Source organism: Clavelina lepadiformis, chromosome 1 (genome assembly GCF_947623445.1).
Source record: "Clavelina lepadiformis chromosome 1, kaClaLepa1.1, whole genome shotgun sequence".
Classification (NCBI taxonomy): domain Eukaryota; kingdom Metazoa; phylum Chordata; class Ascidiacea; order Aplousobranchia; family Clavelinidae; genus Clavelina; species Clavelina lepadiformis.
The window spans coordinates 2,432,452-2,455,169 of NC_135240.1; the positions used below are offsets into that span (position 1 = coordinate 2,432,452).

At 36.7% G+C, this 22,718-nt stretch overlaps 1 pseudogene; it reads left to right on the forward strand.

The window, feature by feature from the left end:
* The first annotated feature begins 6,332 nt into the window (after window positions 1-6,332).
* On the forward strand, window positions 6,333-15,165 carry LOC143460974 (ATP-dependent RNA helicase DDX4-like; annotated as a pseudogene).
* The last annotated feature ends 7,553 nt before the right edge of the window (window positions 15,166-22,718 follow it).

Here is a 22,718-nt window from a genome sequence, read left to right on the forward strand (position 1 = left end):
ATAAGACGCCAATTTTATTCAAAATACGTTGCCCATCATGCCTTATTGTGGTCCAAGTACCCAGAAACCTGCCTACATGCAGTTTGCAACGCCTTTTTATTGCTAACTACGTCCTACCGATGCATTGGAAACAATGTTGGATAACTAAAACTCATTACACGATATAGTCAGAGTTACTGACTTACTGACCTAATAGTTGTTGTTATCGCGATAAATATCACCACCGTCATTCTGGCAGAATCCTAGCAGAATCATAGCTTCCAAAATGACAGCAGTGTTTCCGTTTATTTTTTTATAAACTATGTACAGTAGACTAAATAATTATTCTTAAGCGCTAATGGTAAACTGCCTAATGGTTTTAATGTGGTATGCCTAGTCGTGACTTGTCTGTTTTTAACATCGCATGTAAGTATTTTTGGTTACGGTATTTCGATGTCAGCAGTCAAACGTTATTATTAATATTAATGAGAAAATTCTTTGATCTTGCATTATGAATTGCATGGCCTAGGACCCTAGGTAAAAGGTAAAATTGCTGAATGCTGATGGGCTAAAATGTCAGGTGGACAATGGATGGACGATCTCGAAAACACTGCTTTAAACTTATCCTAAAAACCACCCATGGACGCTTTGTAAAAAAAGAACTGATTTAAGCCTATTTCAACAACCGTCCATGGACGACTAAGGGAAAACGTGGGTTTTGCGTGAAAGCGTCCATGAACGATTACGCAAAAATCGTCCATTTTCAACCGTCCATGGACGATCCGCGGATTGCGTCGTGTCCAGGTTTTACCCGGTCCCGAATACTTGTTTGCGGAAATCGGCAAAGCAAAGCATTGCGTTATGGAGGCTGTTGAACTTGCTTGCGGTTTGTTGGCGTTTGTAGTTTTCCGCAGGTGACTCTTTTATTGAACAAATTTGCCCACCCCTGTTCTATAGTATGGTGAAGTCAAATGCACTCTATCATTAGGCAAATAAGAATTTTAACTTTTTAAAGTGTTATGGTAAGATCATAGGGCCTATGTCTGTGTATGAGTGGGATCTATTTTTTTGGCATATAAAATTGGTACAAATCAAATTGAATTGATCTTTCAATTAAACAAACCAACAAGTATTTATGCGCCAATGGGTTTCACAATGTTTATTGATGGAAAATCATAATTATAACTATTAAGTTACATTTCAGTGACTGTTGTTCTTGTGAAATTCTGTTTTAAAAATTTAATCATCTGTAAATAAAGTCATTAATTATGTTTGACGATGATGACTGGGGCTCTGGTGCGACCACAACCACCTGAAATGTAAGTTGATTGTTATCTTGATTCTTGATTATCACAGTAACACACACTGACCTTGTGACAATGTTTAATCTCAGTTTCATTGAATTTATCAGGTTTTCTCCAACCAAGGGAAAAGAAGTTTTTCTTCAGGTTAGTTTTGCTAGTTTTCTTACTTTAATCTTTAAATTTCTTACTGCTTAAGTAACATTAGTGAATATATATATATGCCACAAAAATATATATCTACGTTTAATTTCTTAGCTCAAAATCAAACTATTTTATTTAGAGAAACCTGACCTGAATTAAATACATCTTAACCTAAAATTCATCATGGAAAATGCAAACACCAGTCTAGCATTCCTAGATAACGAAATATGTTTCATGGCCTCTTCATGTAGTTCCAAGTTTTTTTTACAAAAAATCTCACACCGGATTAATGCTAAACTATCGTGCAATTGCATCACCATGGAAAAGTTTAATTGTATTTCTCTTAAACTGCTCATGAACTGTATGCTCTAATAAAACTCTCTTTAACATAAAAGTTACCAAATTGTGTAAAGTTTTATTAACAATAGCTATCCTAACAAAATGTTTGGCAACACCGTTCAATCTTTCATAGCATCAAAAACCAGCCCCAAAGCAAAAGAAAATGAGAACACAAATGAATGAGGACACAAATGAAACACAGGGAGTTATTCTCAAAATACCTTGAAAGGAAAATCTTCCACGACTTCAAAAAACAAATTATACACACTTATAAAGTGCAAATACAACATTGAAATACGTGACGTATACTCCTCGTATAAGTTTGGAAACTACTTCAATAACAAAGCTTATGTACCCTGTCACCTTCAGTTTAAGGTGGTGTACCAATATATGCCCACATGACATGAGATGTACTTACATGCGTAAGGCTGCATGCCACTTCACACGATACGATACGCGCTAAGATTGAGCAGGCAAATCGATCGTCAAAAGTCACATTAAGAATTGCTCAACACGCATTGACTTAAAACACCATGAAAACTTTAAATTTTTATGCAAATGCAAAGCAGATTAATAATTATATTATTTATATATGCAAGATTCACGAAGCACTTTTTATTAAAAAATTGAATCAAACCCCAAATAAGCCTATGAAAATGGTTCATCGTTTTTATTAAAAGTTTGTGACTAATCTGCCTATCTCATCGCATACCTGTGATTATTTGTATTTCACTATTCCTACTTTTATCCGATCAGTCAATTCTATTTTTTGCATTTTGCAACATCTGCTATCACCGCAACCTGTTTGAACAGTGCCTTTGCACCTATTACACTGGGTAACAATTTTGAACAAAAAATTTGTTGACTTTGATTTTGCACTTGATTTAGGCTAATTCCGGTGTGCTGAATTCAAAAAATGCCGCCAGTTTTCTTCTATCACGTCAAGTTTATGCTCTACAGCATACATCCAAAATATGGAAATTTTCACGACTTTAGCCATGGGTATTGTTTTTCCATTTGTAACATGAATGCACAGGCTAATCATATTGTAAGTTATATACAAGAAGAATCAACTAAATTATTAAGCGAAAAAGGCAAAGGCATCGATTTAGGTCGATGCTTTTCCCCCGTTTTTAGTTGGAGGATGCAATCATCCAACGAAACTAGATAAGAATGGTAAAATTGAAGTAAGTTGCTTTCCACTTTCAACCATGTATGTACTCGTACTTTCCAGGAAAACAGACAAGCAATAAAATAATATCTGTTCCTATCCTTGCAGAGGGATGAGTGGTGGTTCCAGGTTCATAACATTTCACACTATTGTGCAATTTTGCATTAGTAACTGTCAAATGCCTTTAAAAAAATGACGACTCGGTTACACCACACGTTTAAAAAGCTTGTCAACTGCACTCAAAACACGTGTTGCCTCGCTTTGAAGTTGTAGTTTGATAAAAGCGTGGATTGTTTTTTTTGAAAAGGAGCGAAGGTATCATACTTTCGTTCGAGAGAAAGTGCGTTTTTACCATACTTTCGAAGTGAAAGTAGCTTTGTGTATTGCCATAATATACACGGTTTACTGGAGGAGTTGGGAATTCCGATCTACAACTCAATTAAATGGCGATTGTTCATTGACAGCTCAAATAGGATCTTAAAGTGCGTCTTTCTCTATAATAGCAATTTATACGGTGCAGTACCAATTGCACATTCAGTTAGTCTTCGTGAAGAATACGGAAACATAAAAAGAGTCTTGAATTGTTGCAATATCACAAGCACAATTGAATCATTTGTGTTGACCTTAAAATGTTATGTTTTCTTCTTGGTCAGCAACACGGATACACAAAGTACCCCTGCTATTTGTGTATGTGGGACAGCAGAGCTCGAGATCAGCACTGGGTGGTGAGGAACTGGCCTCCGAGATCTGACCTTAAACCTGGTGATCCCAATATTCTAAATGAGCCACTTGTTGACAGAGAAAACAATGTTTTCCCACCTCTACATATAAAGCTCGGCCTAATAAAGCAATTCGTTAAAGCATTGACAACTGAAAGCAACTGTTTTAATTACCTCGTTTGGGCTTTTCTTGGCCTGTCAATACAAAAAATTAAAGCTGATGTATTTGATGGTCCACAAATTCGGCAACTCAACAAATATGAACGTTTCATTGGTTTAATGTCACAGACTCAGAATTGGAAGAAAATGCGTGGCTATCATATAAAAACCTTGTCAAGGGATTTCATGGGAATGCACGGGCAGAGAATTATATTGAAATTGTTCTGAAGCTATTGGATAGCTACAGGGAACTCAGATTCAACATGAGCATCAAGATGCAGTTTTTGCATAGCCATTTTGCTAATTCCCCGGAAAACCTTTGTGCGGTCAGCGATGTGCAAGGAGAAAGATTCCACCAAGATCTGAAGGTGATGGAGGAAAGATATCAGGGAAGATGGGACTTACATATGCTGGCTGACTATTGCTGGAGTATTAAGCGAGAATGCATACAGCTTGAACATGCAAGGAAAAGCTACAAGCGTAACTTTTTGTCCTAAAACTCGCACTTTATTTGTCCTGCAGAAGCAATATCCGCTTTAAGGAACAGAATAGAGCTTTACAAATGTTTATTTGAAAACCATTAAGATACTTTCAGTTGCTTGTAGTTCTTAAAATGATTTATACAATGAACGCAAATGTAGTATAATATTATATTTCGTTTATAATTATATTGGGCTTGTGTTTCCTACGGCTCGTACTGTACATAATTACGGTATCCGTACAATATTATTAAATATCCGTAGTAGTAGTAGTACGGTATCCGTACATTATTATTAAATATTCGTAGTAGTAGTAGTACGGTATCCGTATTAGTAGTACGGTATCCATACATTATTAAATAAGATAAATAGATATAAAATTTTGCGGTACACCTGAAGAAGCGAGCTTATGCTTGCGAAAGCTCGTGTAGAAAAATATAAATTTAACTTTCCGAGTGCCAAACTATATCCTGTTTGTATTTTACAATAAAAAAAATAAAGCGTAGAAAAACACAGGTGAAATCTAGAAAAAATTGTACAAAATATAATTTTGCCACATTATCTTGTTGCCATAACTACTGATATCGGATGCAAACTTCTTTGTGAAGTAAGCCTACTTACTATTTTATAATGCTATATATATATGCTATAATGTCATTATGCACGCAATGCTATTTTATACATTGAACTATTTCCTGCCCACGGCATCATTTTGCAGTGTAACTTACTGTTTTCAAGCACGAAACAAGATTATAACAAATCACACAATACAGCAGCACAACAGTTGCCTCATCATACGATAGAATAAATCGATTTATTCCCAGCCAAAAACCGTCAAAAAAAAATTTGGTGTTTCGCTTACTGTTCCAATTCATATACTTGTGTTACGAAACGTTCAATCAAGTTTTATCCTCACGGCCCGCGGCGTTAAATAAGTTTGGAGTTTTGGCCCCTGGTGCGATTGAGTTTGCCACCCCTGAGATAGACAATTTCCTCGTATATTGAGATGTGAATGATCTTTAATCTTCTCATGCCGCTTTATTTTTTCTTCTTTACTAAGCCATTCTAGCTTTGAATTCTATTTTGCTATATAACATACAAATGCCTGTAAATACAAAAAATTAAAGCTGATGTATTTGATGGTCCACAAATTTGGCAACTCAACAAATATGAACGTTTCGTTGGTTTAATGTCAGAGACTCAGAATTGGAAGAAAATGCGTGGTTATCATATAAAAACCTTGTCGAGGGAATTCATGGGAATGCACGGGCAGAGAATTATATTGATATTGTTCTGAAGCTAGTGGAAAGCTACAGAGAACTCGGCTGCAACATGAGCATCAAGATGCAGTTTTTGCATAGCCATTTTGCTAATTTCCCGGAAAACCTTTGTGCGGTCAGCGATGTGCAAGGAGAAAGATTCCACCAAGATCTGAAGGTGATGGAGGGAAGATGGGACTTACATATGCTGCCTGACTATTGCTGGAGTATTAAGCGAGAATGCATACAGCTTGAACATGCAAGGAAAAGCTACAAGCGTAACTTTTTGTCCTAAAACTCGCACTTTATTTGTCCTGCAGAAGCAATATCCGCTTTAAGGAACAGAATAGAGCTTTACAAATGTTTATTTGAAAACCATTAAGATACTTTCAGTTGCTTGTAGTTCTTAAAATGATTTATACAATGAACGCAAATGTCTTAAATGTTGTACTTTTTTGTTGGTTATGAGACAAAGTGGTGGGTGGCAAGCTAAAATACTTGACTTGATAGAGAAAAAATAATGTCATTTTTGGAATCAGCGCCCAAAAGTTAGTCAAAAACAATTGTTAGACCGAAGTCAACAAAAATTGTGTTCCCTTGTGTTATCGTTTACTGTATCGCCTTATCTATAACCTCAAAATTTTGCTTCCTTTTTCCTTGCAACTACTTAAGTATGGAATCGTTATAAATATTTACACAGCTTTGATTTTAACGTTAACATATGTTTTTTGTCTGATGAAGGACTTATGTTCATGTCCAAAACATGCTAGTTCTCATAGGATGTTAAGAAATTATCTTTCCTGCACCAGTTGCTTTGTTTTGCTTACTTTCTGCCGTGCTTGTCATGTAGGTGATGGAAAACCAAATGCAGGACGTGGAAGAGGCCGACTTGGCTGTTCATCGTCTTCATCAGGTGAATTCTAAATCTACAAAAGCAAAAACATTTATGTGCATCTGGTGCTTTTCCTGAATGAAACTTTATTCTTTAGGGTTTCGGGCCACAAATGGACTTGGGACTCATTCTCGGTTTGACAACCACAACACAATTGATAACCTTGGATCAAAAAATGGTTCTGGTGCTTCCAATGATGATGATGATGCTTGGGCACCAAAAAGTGGTGGTTTTGGGATCTCTAGCGGTTTCAGTGGCAGTGGTGGTTTTGATTCGAATTCTGGAGGTATTTCTATTTTTGGTTTTATTGGTGTTTTTCTGTCTATTTCAAATTACCAAGTGTGGGCAAGTGCTAAAATCAAGTTGAACTTACATCAAAGAATATTTGCTAGTAAGTAACCCGGAGAAGGATTTTTTCAATTATACTGTACTGCCTAAGGAGTAGTAGCCAAAATAGTATTTCATATTTGGTACTAATTATAACGGAGATGACAACATTTATTTATGATGTCACTATGAAGTCAACATGCCTAATGGCTGGTGTTTCAGTCAAATGTAGTAGTAGCGGCAGACTGACATACACCGTTTGATCTTTTTTATTGAATACAACTCTGAGCGTAGGTGATTAGTTTCTGGTGACATTTATTTTTAACAAAAAACATCTCAAGTGCCGGTGCATTTACTGGTGAAGCATTCGTAATAGCACCAAGTAACCAATTATGGCTACTAATTTTGGCGATAGTGGCTTCACCACTAAATATCATTGAAAAAGTTCTTAGTCTGGTATTGTTATTGACAACCACTGTATGAGTTTAAGTTAGCTTCTTTTAGCACTTGTCCCTTGAAAAGTTTTTGTTTGAAAGTCCAAAGTAACACACATCTTTGAATTGAAGGTTTTGGTGATAGCAAACCTCAAGGTAAAGGTTAGTTTAAATGTGGTTGAACATTAACGGTGTTAAATTTGGTAGTAGTAGTAGTAGTAGTGGAGTACTGGTCCAAATTCCCATTGTATAAAACCATCTTCGCAAATAGATTGTTTTCCAAAAGAATAATTTTTTTTATTTTATAGTATAATATTATATTTCGTTTATAATTATATTGGGCTTGTGTTTCCTACGGCTCGTACTGTACATAATTACGGTATCCGTACAATATTATTAAATATCCGTAGTAGTAGTAGTACGGTATCCGTACATTATTATTAAATATTCGTAGTAGTAGTAGTACGGTATCCGTATTAGTAGTACGGTATCCATACATTATTAAATAAGATAAATAGATATAAAATTTTGCGGTACACCTGAAGAAGCGAGCTTATGCTTGCGAAAGCTCGTGTAGAAAAATATAAATTTAACTTTCCGAGTGCCAAACTATATCCTGTTTGTATTTTACAATAAAAAAAATAAAGCGTAGAAAAACACAGGTGAAATCTAGAAAAAATTGTACAAAATATAATTTTGCCACATTATCTTGTTGCCATAACTACTGATATCGGATGCAAACTTCTTTGTGAAGTAAGCCTACTTACTATTTTATAATGCTATATATATATGCTATAATGTCATTATGCACGCAATGCTATTTTATACATTGAACTATTTCCTGCCCACGGCATCATTTTGCAGTGTAACTTACTGTTTTCAAGCACGAAACAAGATTATAACAAATCACACAATACAGCAGCACAACAGTTGCCTCATCATACGATAGAATAAATCGATTTATTCCCAGCCAAAAACCGTCAAAAAAAATTTGGTGTTTCGCTTACTGTTCCAATTCATATACTTGTGTTACGAAACGTTCAATCAAGTTTTATCCTCACGGCCCGCGGCGTTAAATAAGTTTGGAGTTTTGGCCCCTGGTGCGATTGAGTTTGCCACCCCTGAGATAGACAATTTCCTCGTATATTGAGATGTGAATGATCTTTAATCTTCTCATGCCGCTTTATTTTTTCTTCTTTACTAAGCCATTCTAGCTTTGAATTCTATTTTGCTATATAACATACAAATGCCTGTAAATACAAAAAATTAAAGCTGATGTATTTGATGGTCCACAAATTTGGCAACTCAACAAATATGAACGTTTCGTTGGTTTAATGTCAGAGACTCAGAATTGGAAGAAAATGCGTGGTTATCATATAAAAACCTTGTCGAGGGAATTCATGGGAATGCACGGGCAGAGAATTATATTGATATTGTTCTGAAGCTAGTGGAAAGCTACAGAGAACTCGGCTGCAACATGAGCATCAAGATGCAGTTTTTGCATAGCCATTTTGCTAATTTCCCGGAAAACCTTTGTGCGGTCAGCGATGTGCAAGGAGAAAGATTCCACCAAGATCTGAAGGTGATGGAGGGAAGATGGGACTTACATATGCTGCCTGACTATTGCTGGAGTATTAAGCGAGAATGCATACAGCTTGAACATGCAAGGAAAAGCTACAAGCGTAACTTTTTGTCCTAAAACTCGCACTTTATTTGTCCTGCAGAAGCAATATCCGCTTTAAGGAACAGAATAGAGCTTTACAAATGTTTATTTGAAAACCATTAAGATACTTTCAGTTGCTTGTAGTTCTTAAAATGATTTATACAATGAACGCAAATGTCTTAAATGTTGTACTTTTTTGTTGGTTATGAGACAAAGTGGTGGGTGGCAAGCTAAAATACTTGACTTGATAGAGAAAAAATAATGTCATTTTTGGAATCAGCGCCCAAAAGTTAGTCAAAAACAATTGTTAGACCGAAGTCAACAAAAATTGTGTTCCCTTGTGTTATCGTTTACTGTATCGCCTTATCTATAACCTCAAAATTTTGCTTCCTTTTTCCTTGCAACTACTTAAGTATGGAATCGTTATAAATATTTACACAGCTTTGATTTTAACGTTAACATATGTTTTTTGTCTGATGAAGGACTTATGTTCATGTCCAAAACATGCTAGTTCTCATAGGATGTTAAGAAATTATCTTTCCTGCACCAGTTGCTTTGTTTTGCTTACTTTCTGCCGTGCTTGTCATGTAGGTGATGGAAAACCAAATGCAGGACGTGGAAGAGGCCGACTTGGCTGTTCATCGTCTTCATCAGGTGAATTCTAAATCTACAAAAGCAAAAACATTTATGTGCATCTGGTGCTTTTCCTGAATGAAACTTTATTCTTTAGGGTTTCGGGCCACAAATGGACTTGGGACTCATTCTCGGTTTGACAACCACAACACAATTGATAACCTTGGATCAAAAAATGGTTCTGGTGCTTCCAATGATGATGATGATGCTTGGGCACCAAAAAGTGGTGGTTTTGGGATCTCTAGCGGTTTCAGTGGCAGTGGTGGTTTTGATTCGAATTCTGGAGGTATTTCTATTTTTGGTTTTATTGGTGTTTTTCTGTCTATTTCAAATTACCAAGTGTGGGCAAGTGCTAAAATCAAGTTGAACTTACATCAAAGAATATTTGCTAGTAAGTAACCCGGAGAAGGATTTTTTCAATTATACTGTACTGCCTAAGGAGTAGTAGCCAAAATAGTATTTCATATTTGGTACTAATTATAACGGAGATGACAACATTTATTTATGATGTCACTATGAAGTCAACATGCCTAATGGCTGGTGTTTCAGTCAAATGTAGTAGTAGCGGCAGACTGACATACACCGTTTGATCTTTTTTATTGAATACAACTCTGAGCGTAGGTGATTAGTTTCTGGTGACATTTATTTTTAACAAAAAACATCTCAAGTGCCGGTGCATTTACTGGTGAAGCATTCGTAATAGCACCAAGTAACCAATTATGGCTACTAATTTTGGCGATAGTGGCTTCACCACTAAATATCATTGAAAAAGTTCTTAGTCTGGTATTGTTATTGACAACCACTGTATGAGTTTAAGTTAGCTTCTTTTAGCACTTGTCCCTTGAAAAGTTTTTGTTTGAAAGTCCAAAGTAACACACATCTTTGAATTGAAGGTTTTGGTGATAGCAAACCTCAAGGTAAAGGTTAGTTTAAATGTGGTTGAACATTAACGGTGTTAAATTTGGTAGTAGTAGTAGTAGTAGTGGAGTACTGGTCCAAATTCCCATTGTATAAAACCATCTTCGCAAATAGATTGTTTTCCAAAAGAATAATTTTTTTTATTTTATAGTATAATATTATATTTCGTTTATAATTATATTGGGCTTGTGTTTCCTACGGCTCGTACTGTGCATAATTACGGTATCCGTACAATATTATTAAATATCCGTAGTAGTAGTAGTAGTACGGTATCCGTACATTATTATTAAATATTCGTAGTAGTAGTAGTACGGTATCCGTATTAGTAGTACGGTATCCATATATTATTATTAAATAAGATAAATAGATATAAAATTTTGCGATACACCTGAAGAAGCGAGCTTATGCTTGCGAAAGCTCGTGTAGAAAAATATAAATTTAACCTTCCGATTGCCAAACTATATCCTGTTTGTATTTTACAATAAAAAAAATAAAGCGTAGAAAAACACAGGTGAAATCTAGAAAAAATTGTACAAAATATAATTTTGCCACATTATCTTGTTGCCATAACTACTGATATCGGATGCAAACTTCTTTGTGAAGTAAGCCTACTTACTATTTTATAATGCTATATATATATGCTATAATGTCATTATGCACGCAATGCTATTTTATACATTGAACTATTTCCTGCCCACGGCATCATTTTGCAGTGTAACTTACTGTTTTCAAGCACGAAACAAGATTATAAAAAATCACACAATACAGCAGCACAACAGTTGCCTCATCATACGATAGAATAAATCGATTTATTCCCAGCCAAAAACCGTCAAAAAAAATAATTTGGTGTTTCGCTTACTGTTCCAATTCATATACTCGTGTTACGAAACGTTCAATCAAGTTTTATCCTCACGGCCCGCGGCGTTAAATAAGTTTGGAGTTTTGGCCCCTGGTGCGATTGAGTTTGCCACCCCTGAGATAGACAATTTCCTCATATATTGAGATGTGAATGATCTTTAATCTTCTCATGCCGCTTTATTTTTTCTTCTTTACTAAGCCATTCTAGCTTTGAAATCTATTTTGCTATATTTGTCTAACACATTGCACACATCCACTAAGTATGATATTATTTAGAAATTGCTTGATTTGTTTCATCTATTTCATCAAAGAGTTCAATGAAAATATGTTGCAGTATGTTATGAGTTATGACACATGGAAAATTACTAATAGTTAAACAAACAGAAAAAACTGTAATACCGTATACAGTCTTTTGAACTTAAAAATCATTTTTCTGTGTTGGTTTTTTTAAAGATGGTGGTGAGAACAACGATCGTCCTGCACTCTACATTCCTCCCCCTCCACCTGAAGTTGATGATGCAATATATGGTAGCATGCAGAAAGGCATTAACTTTGGCAAATACGATTCGATACCTGTTAAAGTAACAGGAGTAAATCCTCCAAGATGCATCGATTCATTTGATGCTGCTGATCTACCAGAATATGTTCGGGTGCGTGTTGTTAGATTAACTGCAGATGTGAAGAAAAGTTGTTGTAAATCGTTAAATGCATATCTACTATGCAATTTGTATTTTCCTTTTTTTCAGTCCAATGTTGCAAAAGCAAAATACGAGAAACCCACTCCTGTTCAGAAATACAGCATTCCAATTATTAATAGTGGTAGAGATTTGATGGCTTGTGCCCAAACTGGTTCTGGGAAGACGGTATGTTTTGCAAAAGCTTACACCTTGTAACTTAGTAGTTAGCCTAAGTTATGAGAGTAAATACAATAATACGTGGCATGCATGACTTGGATAACAACTCATTTTGAATTAGTCATTATCTTCAAAGGTTGCATTTCTACTTCCTGTCTTGGCAAGTATAATCCGAAATGGCCTGGAGTACACTTCGTTTTTGGAGAAACAACTTCCAGAAGCCATTGTGGTTGGGCCAACAAGAGAACTGGTGTATCAGGTATATGCTGACTGTTAATACTACTGTATGATGGAGTCATTTTGAAGGAACAATAAGTTTATTGCACTGAAATCATTTTTCTAAACATGTTTAAACTTGTCTAGATATATCTTGAAGCTCGTAAATTTGCAAGAGGTTCAATATGTCGGCCGGTAGTTGCTTATGGAGGAACAAGTGTTGGTTACCAGTTGAGGGAATTGCAAAGAGGTTGCAATGTTCTGATTGCTACTCCTGGTCGCCTGATGGATTTCATAAACAAGGGAAAGGTATGAAATGTTTGCTGAAGTTTAGAAATTTTGAGAGGCAACATTTTCTTTTAGAATAACTGGTATTAAAAAGTGTTCTCTTTTGGCAGGTTGGCTTAGACAAAGTTCAGTATTTGATTTTGGATGAAGCTGACAGAATGCTTGACATGGGCTTCGAAACTGAAATCCGAAAATTGGCTGATTCTTTTGGCATGCCTTTAAAGACGGAAAGACACACGCTCATGTTCAGCGCTACATTTCCTGATGAAATTCAAACGTAATTGTCACTTTGCACTTGTCGTATATATGTGAGCTATTCATGTAGCAGACTCTTAGCTCCCACAATATAAGATTAGATAAATTAAAAGGTTATTTTCGCCTTATTTTTGTAGACTTGCCCATGTCTTCTTGAGAGAAGATTTTCTTTTTCTTACAGTTGGTCGTGTTGGTGGTGCCAGGTGCATGCTCTGATATCACACAGACCATAATACAGGCTAGTACGACATCAATATGAGTTTTAAAGAAATTTTGGAAAACTCAATCCATTTTTCGTCTCAAAGTGTTTAATTTCAGCGTCAGCATCAATTTATAGTGGAATAGGCTGCTTTATTTCTTTATATATTTTTTTGTTATTCGTGTCAGGTTGATCAGTGTGACAAGAGATCAAAACTATTGGAACTAGTTGCAAATGTAAATAAGACTCGATCCAGAACCCTGGTTTTCGTAGAAACAAGGCGCAGTGCTGACTTTCTTGCTTGCTCTTTGTCTCAGGATTCTTGCCCTGCCACCAGCATTCATGGGTATTTTGTACTATGTTATTATAGTAAGCTAATACAGCAGTAGTATGTATTTTATGCTACAAGTTAGCAATTTTTTAGAGGCTGGAGCTATAGTTTTCAGACATAGTGTAGAAAATTTCTGCCAGTTTCAATTCCAAACTAAACAAAATACCGCTCTGGAATGCGTTTTCTTTTGCCCGATTTATTTGAAACCATATACTATAGTAGGTCAGACATGATGTTTAGAGTTCAACATTTTCTAATTTTACAAGCTTGTAAACGTTTATTATGTTTGACTCCGACGCAACAACAACAGTGTAAGTGAAGCAAACTCGAAGAACCACTCGAAAAGTCGAAATGCTAAAATGTAGTTAACGCAGCTGATGATAAATATTTCATTCTTGTTATTTACGGAAAAAACTGTTCTGTTGGTTTGCAGGTTGCAGTTGCAAAAGTACAGGTTTTCATTAAATAAAAGCCGAAAAGATTGTGGTGTAACTTGGCTTGTGCACTACAGCAATATAACTTTCCAGCTGGAAATGATAACGTAAGCGTTTAGCTTAACTCTGTTGTGAAGCTTTTGCAAGACTTGAAAATTGTGGCGTTCATAAAAAACGTTTAGGTTCATAGTCAGCATATCTTGGCTTTCATCACGTTTTTTACTTGAATTACAGTAAGTTATAATTGTGCTTGCAAAAGTATGTTTGTTAATCGCTCAAACGGTTTTTTTTTCATGTCTTAGTGATCAACTACAGAGGGAGCGCGAGGAAGCACTATGTGACTTCGAAGATGGCACTCACCCTATTCTCATTGCAACATCCGTGGCAGCAAGAGGACTGGATATTCCTAAGGTGATTAATGTTTATGTTGCATTCTTATCACTGAAAAATTAAGCGGTCTGTTGCGCAATTTTCTGTCAATAGCTACGTTCTATTGAATTTTATAGGTTGAGCACGTTGTTAACTACGACTTACCCAAAGAAATAGATGAATATGTGCATCGTATTGGGCGGACTGGCCGTTGTGGCAACTTGGGTCAAGCTACTTCTTTCTATGACAACACTAAGGATGCCCAGTTAGCAAGATCACTTGTAAAGGTTTTGTCAGAGGTTAGTGCCTATTGATGAAATGATAATCTCACATCATGTATTAAAGTAACTAGTTGTTTGGTAGGCGCGTGCAATAACCAGTTTCTCAAACACAGGCAGTGCAAGACGTGCCGCCCTGGCTGGAGAGTTGTGCGGAATCGGCAGTTGGCTCTAGTTTTGGTGCAGATAGAGGTGAATTCGGTGGACGTGATGCTCGTCGCGGAGGACGCCGAGCAAAACAAAACCAGGTAAAGTTGGTTGTCACTTTCTATCCGTTTGTAATTATTTTTGCTGTTTATTTGCGTTTTCAATTTATCTTGAACTTCAATGTTTGCTAGGGCTTTGGTGGCGGCAATGATGACTTCGGCTCACGTTCAACGGGTGACTATGATTACAACGATGGCGGCGGTAAGTGTGACTTCTGCTGCGTCAATTACAATTAAACTTGGAGAAATATAAGACAGTTGTAAATTGATGTGTTATTGCAGGATTTGATGGACGTTCAGCGGCACAAAACAATGGTAAATTTTTCATCTAAGTGAAGAAATATGGCACTTTTTAATAGATACAATCTCCAGTAACATATACACTTGTCTGTAATATATTAATTCTATAATATATGCAGAACCTTCTGGATTTGGAGACGATGAGGATGACTGGGATTAAACAACGTAAATTTTGTTCGGAAACGTCTGAGAATTTACGTTTAAAATAATTTGTCCTGATTCTATACCCGTTTTCCTTTTTTGTTTTGTGTCTTGCTTTGTGGCGTTTGCGAGTATTTTACACTTATGCGTAACTTTGATTTTTCTTTTAACTACTCGTTTTTGCAATGCCATACAGCGTTCGTGATAATTTAATAAATGCAATAATATTATACAAATTGGCATTTGCATGATTCTTTGTATTTTCTTCAGCTGGAATTAATTAAATGTTTAAACAGACGTGTTTATCGTCGTTAAGCAGTTATTCAAACAAGAAATTCTAAACCGACATATTGGACGCAGATACAAGTATTTCAAGTAGCATTGTTTTCACGGCGTAAAGTTTGAGTGTACTTGATGAAATGTTTAGATGACGTAGAATGTATGCAATACGTGGTTTTATGGTAGCAGTGTAATAATAACATGGCGTTAGCTGATTGGCAGACGTGTATGATATAAAAGGTTAAGCTTGGTTCAAATCGTCCTGGCTGCTCGGGCTGGCGAGGCTCTGCAAGGGCTTGTCCCTTCAGGACTTGCTAGTACTTCTCTCAGTTTTTAGTTTTGGATCTGTTTTACGTTTTGGCTTATTCAGTATTGAGTTCAAGTGAGTTCTATTGAGTATTGAGTTCTATTCAAATGTGGAATGGTGATTAATTGGTTTCGATGTGACGACTTATTCGGACAATATAACAAATAGACTTTATGAAGTTGGTGTTGATTTGAAGAAACATTATTGAGGCAGTAAACGCAACGGAGTCAAAAACAATTATCTCGGAGTCAAACAGTAAGACAAGACAAGCCGTTCAGAAAGCGAAAAACTGGGAAGAAACGCACGGGGTAAATTGTTTTTTGAAATAAAAGTGTGCATGTTAGAATGCGCGTAAAGTCAATTTTTTTCGGGGCGCCATACCCCCAGAACCCCTTGGAAAGATTACATCATTACATCTCCCGTAATTTTGGGGCCACAAAATCAAGTCACGCCATACCTCGCTTTTGCTTCACTGTATATAAGCTCCTCGAGCGACTTGACTCCTCCAGCCACCACTGTATATAAGCGCATACATACATAATTATTAATTAGTTCTACGTGGGCATTTCTCCATAGCATTTATATTACAAATAATATTTTAATTTTAAATGCAAACCAAAAGATAATAATTCCAGGAGCGGAGGACAAGCGGTTGCAGAGAAGAGCAGCTAAAGATTTGAATAAAGCATGGCCGCCAAAAACGTTTACAGAGTGAAATAAAACTTACATTACCATGCTGCTTAACTGCATATTCTGTTCATGCCAGAGATTAACAAGCTATTAGCAGCGAAATTGATCAAAATTTGTACGTACGAACATCACTGTTTATATTTCTCGGAAATTCAGAGACTGTCAAGAAAGTGTTATCACGTATTGGCAGCGTACGGTGTGCAGAGAGCAAGTGTGAAGACTTGTGTCGAGTAATCTTGAGAAAAGAGTCATAGGAGGTCTCGCGATCGATAGGTGGGCGACATCAGTAATTTTAGGTGGCATCCAATCAAGACATGGATCGCACTTGCTCGAAAGCGGACTTTCGTTTCTTCTGGGACCTTGTAAAGCGTTTTTTTGTTTACTAATTGCGGCCGCAAACTAATGCAAAAATGAACAAATAATCAAATATCTCACCGTTCTGATATACAAGTTGTAATTTGTAATGCACTCCATTGTTTTTTTTTCTGGCCGGGAACTTCCTAAAAATATTGGAATATTGTAAAATACTTTAACACTAGAACGGCCGAGGTGTCGAAATCGACACTTTTTGAATTTTGATGTATATTTTTTTTTAGTAAAAGCAGTTGCAACGATATAAAATTTTCAGTAGCTTCCTAACTTTCTTGAAAGAGTATGTATAAGTAATATTTACCGAAATTTGATTTTCGATTTATTTTTTACAACCTGTTATACCTTCAACGGCCGAGGTGTCGAAATCGACACCAAGATGGTTTTAGAGGTCCAGTAAACTACAACATTTTTTTACTTCGCACGATTGCACTTGCAACTAACATATACTTGAGATTAGCCCAGTTTTATCTTTTCAAGTGATTGTTTATCTAATTTAGATACAGCTTTTACGGAGAGTTTATGATATCCTAAACGTACTTTGTCCATGTACATTTGCACAATACAAACTCGCTTTGCTTTGCAGCGAAGGCGAACTGTAAAATTCACACGACAGTTTTTGTGCAACGTATGGATTGTATGCCATACGCTATTAGCAGAGCTAGGCTATAAACTGTAGTGTAGGCCAAAACAAAACAAGGTAGGCGTGGACGTTTTCGACCAAACGGCGAGAAAATACACAACTCATGCATCAAGTAGACGATGACCTTTGGCTGTTAGGACAAAACTACTGTACATAGTAGAGCTAAATTCCTGGATTCTGCACAGAAAATGTTTCGGTAGCAAAATCGGCCGACGAAGCTTCATACTCCAGCTTACGGAGGGGTTGACGGATGCTTACGCGGTGAAGCGGAAGCAGGTGGTCCAAAGAGAAGTGAACCCAGCGCAGAGAAGAACATCTGGAAAGCGAAGGAAATGTGCGGAAGAAAGTCGTAAAATTATATAGTTACAGTTTAAGTCACTGCAACAGGCCAACTTGCGGATTGTGTGGTAACGGCGACTGGAAACTTACACAATGCAAAAACTGCACGACGTAAATAGATCAACATGGGTCCTGCTGTAAACTCTAAAGACTTATCACATTGTGTGTGGGAAACATATGAGCTTTTTCTGCAATAGTTAGCGTTTTGTTAAGATACCTACCATCAGAATAATGATTGTTTATGTTTCAACTGATAAATATTGTTTTTTTTTCGTTTCTTACAAATGTGTGCAACGTCATCAAAGGTCGAATTGCGGTAGATATGTTAGTTTTTGTTTCTACTGAACAAGCAAAATACATCCTAAATTCATTACGGAAGTATTTAGTTTTGAGTTTTTCGCTAAATTAAATCAAAAAGTACATTTTTAAGGATGGTGTCGTTTTCGACACCATCGGCCGTTAGAGGTAAACTTGTTTTCCGGCCGTTCTAGTGTTAAGTAAAAAAAATTACTTTTGCGAAATAGAAATACAGCAGAGGACGACGATAATAAGCTTTTCTTTTAATCGTTCACTTGGTACACGCTGATATATATAAGCTAAGGAAGTAGTGATTTTAGTGCTCTGTCTTATAACACTGGGCAATAGACTCGGGCTTTTTCAAAAACGACTGCAAAACTTTTGATCATGTTTAAATTGTTACGTCGCAGATCATCAATTCCATGTCGTATGCAGCGATCCAGAAATTGTTTGCCAAGCTAGGTCACTCAGCCGTGACGAGCCGCGGGAAGTTTTCTTAAAAGCACCATATGGTAATTCCCCGTCTATAAGAAGATTATTCCTGGCCATTTATAAGTAAGAGTTTAAAGTTTCATCTTGATCAAAGTTGGCATCTCAATCGACTAAAGACTTTTAAATTCAATCTTAAGGACTAGCATATTTTTTTCTTGAAGATTTTGTAAATTTCGTTTTTCTAATAAGCATGCACAGCTAGGGTACTTTTTAAGCCACATTCATTGACAGTGGTTTATTTGATTTCATTTTCATTTTTTAATGCAATTGTAAACCTATACCCAACTTTACTGTGTTTAACTTACAAAATAACCTGTTGTTATGATATTATTATTTCTTACGTTCCAGACTGGCGAAGAAGGGGTTCCGTTATCGAATAGTTTATTTATTTGTGAAAAACCACGAATAGATCACACGCAGTTTCTAACGAAGGACAAGCCCTATGCCGAACCGTGTCCATTTCGATGCGGTGCGTTTTATTTAACTTGAACCATACTTTGCAGTCTTAGTCAGGACAGTAATACAAAGCTTTGCTTATAAAAGTTAAATATGAGTAGAGAAACTAATAAGAGAAGTCATTTTTGCAGGTCAGGTGATAGTATCAAAGGTGTATTTGGGTAAAAGCGCCCCTGCTCAAGGCACAGCCAGGTAAAGTTTTTTCTTTGTTAAATCGTGTTCTTAACTTCTTACTCTAACATATTTGTCAAGATGTGACATGTTGTTTAAGGATTAGCACTGAGAAATATCACAACATCGACAGCGTGTACCGACCAAGGAAAGAATGAGTTGACTCCGCGTCACAGTCCACTAAAAGTAAGCAGCCCAATATCTGCCACAAAACTCCGATGGTTAGTGGCATCTATGTGGGATGGTGGGCACAAACAGTGTTTGATTTAACCAAACTTTGTTACCCACAGTTGAAGACTGTGAATGCAGCACTCGCCAGTGTGAATGGTTCGTCTTTGACCGTGACCTTGTGCTCCCAGAATACATCATTAATTTAGAATACTTGGCAAAGGTAAGCTGATGACGTCATATTGGTAGAAATTGCGTTACGTCACTGTCATTTGCAGAAGTCAACGTCTCCGCTTCAGCTGCGCGTCGGGCAGTGTGACGGCTAAACGCCAAGGTGCCAGGCTCAAATGCAGTCATCACTTTGGTAACGTCAAGTGATCCGAGTGTGCTGTATGTCAATGAGGAGGATAAAAAGAAGATAAGAAGATAAAAAGCAACGGAAGTTCCGCTACAGGTTCGTCCGCGGTCTCGACTCGTCTCACTGTCTGAAGACCTCCTCTTGAAATTGGGCCGTGCAATATCCATCTCTCAAATTACAGTGAGCGGAGAAAGTTTTCATGGCTTGTCAAGTTGTAGCAAGAATGTTGAATCGGTCGGAACCAAATACAATCTCTCTCTCACTTCCAGGTGCTCAACTTGCACGGGAATGGTCTAGGCAAGTTGAAGGGAATCAACACGTTGTCGCAGTTGAAACGCTTGATTGTCAGTTTTAACGAGCTGAACAGACTGGACGACATTGCTTAGATGCCGCAACTGGAGCAGGTTGATGCCAGTTTCAACAAAATCAACTCTTGTCAACTCTTGCTGACATTGTACTTCAGTTCGGTGCGTACATAATTGCTTATATAAGTTATGAGATTTTAATTGGGTCAATTCACTCACTGTGATGGGTAATTGGATGAATAGCTGCCACTTGGGGCGGGGAAGCATCGTAAGCAGCATATTATATAGATAACACTGGTCTACACAAAATTTCAGGTTTGGGTTTTGACAACTCATTTTAGCTAATTTTGGGGCGCTGAATCCGAAAATGAACTCAGATTTTTTCTATCACATCACGTTTTTGAGATATGAAATATCCTTAATTTTTGAAAAAAATTAATTTTTGCCCCCCCTCTGTTGTCAAAACAAGGAATTCTGATGCAATAAACACTGTTTTATCTGCAATAATCTAGCTTTAATTAGCAAACAAGCATTCTATATTATATTCACACAAATTTGCGTTGTCTTTATTAAAATTTCATGTTTTGGAATAAAAAATAGGCATACAAAAGAGAACCATAATAACATCAAACGCTACATTATGCTGACGAACCTGTCGATAGGACAGTGACAAGGTATTATCTGAATTATAGCCTACAGTTCACACTATATGCACATAGACAACGGAGTGCAGAAATTCTGAAGACACACACAGAAATAGCAAAGTGCCAAAATAAAGATTGACTCAAAGGGACTTGGGCAGGGCGAGTTCAGAAACAGTCAACAAAAGAGCTTTCATAAAATATGAACTCTTCACTTATAAGCTTAAAAATGCTCTTTTGAGGGAATTTCTTTTATGAGCAGCATCTGGAATTTCTCTTTTCAAACTCCAGCAATAGTCGGCCATCATATGACAATCCCACCGACCTTGATAACGTTCCTCCATAATTTTAATATCCTGGTCGAAACGTTCACCATGTTCTTCACTAACTTTCCCAAGGTTTTCTGGAAACTCATCTGCATGGCTCTTCAAGTAGTGAACTTTGATGCTCATCCTGCATCCCAAATCTTCAAAACTAAGCAGTAGCTCCCTTAAGAGATCGTTATAGTTTTCTGTTTCCCATAAAATGGAAGGATATAAGTATAGTTATAGTTCTGCAAGTGATATAAATACTGGCTGTGGCTTTTCATCACTGTGAGGAACTGGCCGCAATGCCGAATCCAGATTTGGATATTTCAAACGATGTTTACTCTTTTTGTTATACCCTTTCACACTAACAAGACAAAAATAACAATCGTCAACATGTTTCGTTGCTCTCGCCAAATCATGGGTATTCCAAATTTCATTTGTGAACCTTTTCTTTGCGACCAACTTCTCAGACATTCAACGCAGGTTTTGCACGCTTTATGAGGAGCCCAGCTTTTGTCCTGGTCCCCTAACTTGACTTTAAAGTAAGCAAGATATGGCCTTTTTACAAACGTGGTAATATTGCATTGTTGAGACTTCAACATGAAGCATCCACAAATGTAACAAAATATATCCGGATCATTACAACATTTTCTTCTTTTGCTGGAAGCAGACATTCGAGCAGATTGTAAAAGAGAACTAGAGGCTATCGGCGGGTTTGTCGTTTGCAAGTATATGTTTGAACCATTTGGTCAACCAAGTCAAAACCAATCTTTGTCTTGTTATAAAACCTGATGATCTCAGGCCTATTTTTTGGGTCTTCTTCGTCATTGCATTTTTCTTGTCAAAGGGAGAGAATTAAGGTCAAAGGGCTGACCTAGTTTCCAGTGTGGGTTACGGTTATATCAATAATTGCAAAAGGATTTTATCCAAGAAATGTTGTTGAGGAATTATTGCCAAAAGAGAAAGTATGAAGAGGAGAATAGAAATTTTAAAACGGAATGGGAGGAAGAGTTTGTATTCACAGATAGTGGAGGTAAACCTGTGTGTCTTGTCTGTCATAATCAACATTATTGCAATACGTTTCTTTACTATACACAAAATTAAAATTTCAAAAGTTAAACGCTGTGCAATACAATAACCTTTTGCGAGTTGCCCAGTTAAATTTCTAACTTGAAGTAGTGATTTGCAAGGTAATCTGGAAATGTCTACAAAATGCATAACCATTTTCCAGATACCATACTTTTTGGCAATTTGATAGCCGTATACATTGCGAGTTACATTTGGTAATTTTTATTTCGTGCAATTTGATACCTGCAACGTTGCGAGATACATTTGGTAATAGTTACTTCGTGCAAGTTTTCACTCGTATAAGTTGTATATGTCGTATAAGTGTCACTACTATGAAGAGCCGCAACATGCATCACGATATAAGCATTGACGAAGAAGACCCCAAAAAGAGGCCTGAGATCATCAGGTTTTATAACGAGACAAAGATTGGTTATGCCTTGGTTGACCAAATGGTTCAAATCAAACATATACTTGCAAACGACAAACCCGCCGATAGCCTCTAGTTCTCTTTTACAATCTGCTCGACATCGCAGCTCTAAATGCATATACCATATTCAGACAAGTATATCCTGATTATCAGAGTGGACAAGGTTCAAATCGACGAGGTTTCATAACAGATCTTGCTAACTGCCTCATTTTGCAAGAAAACTTGGCACTGATAAGGTCGCTCACCAGTGTGGA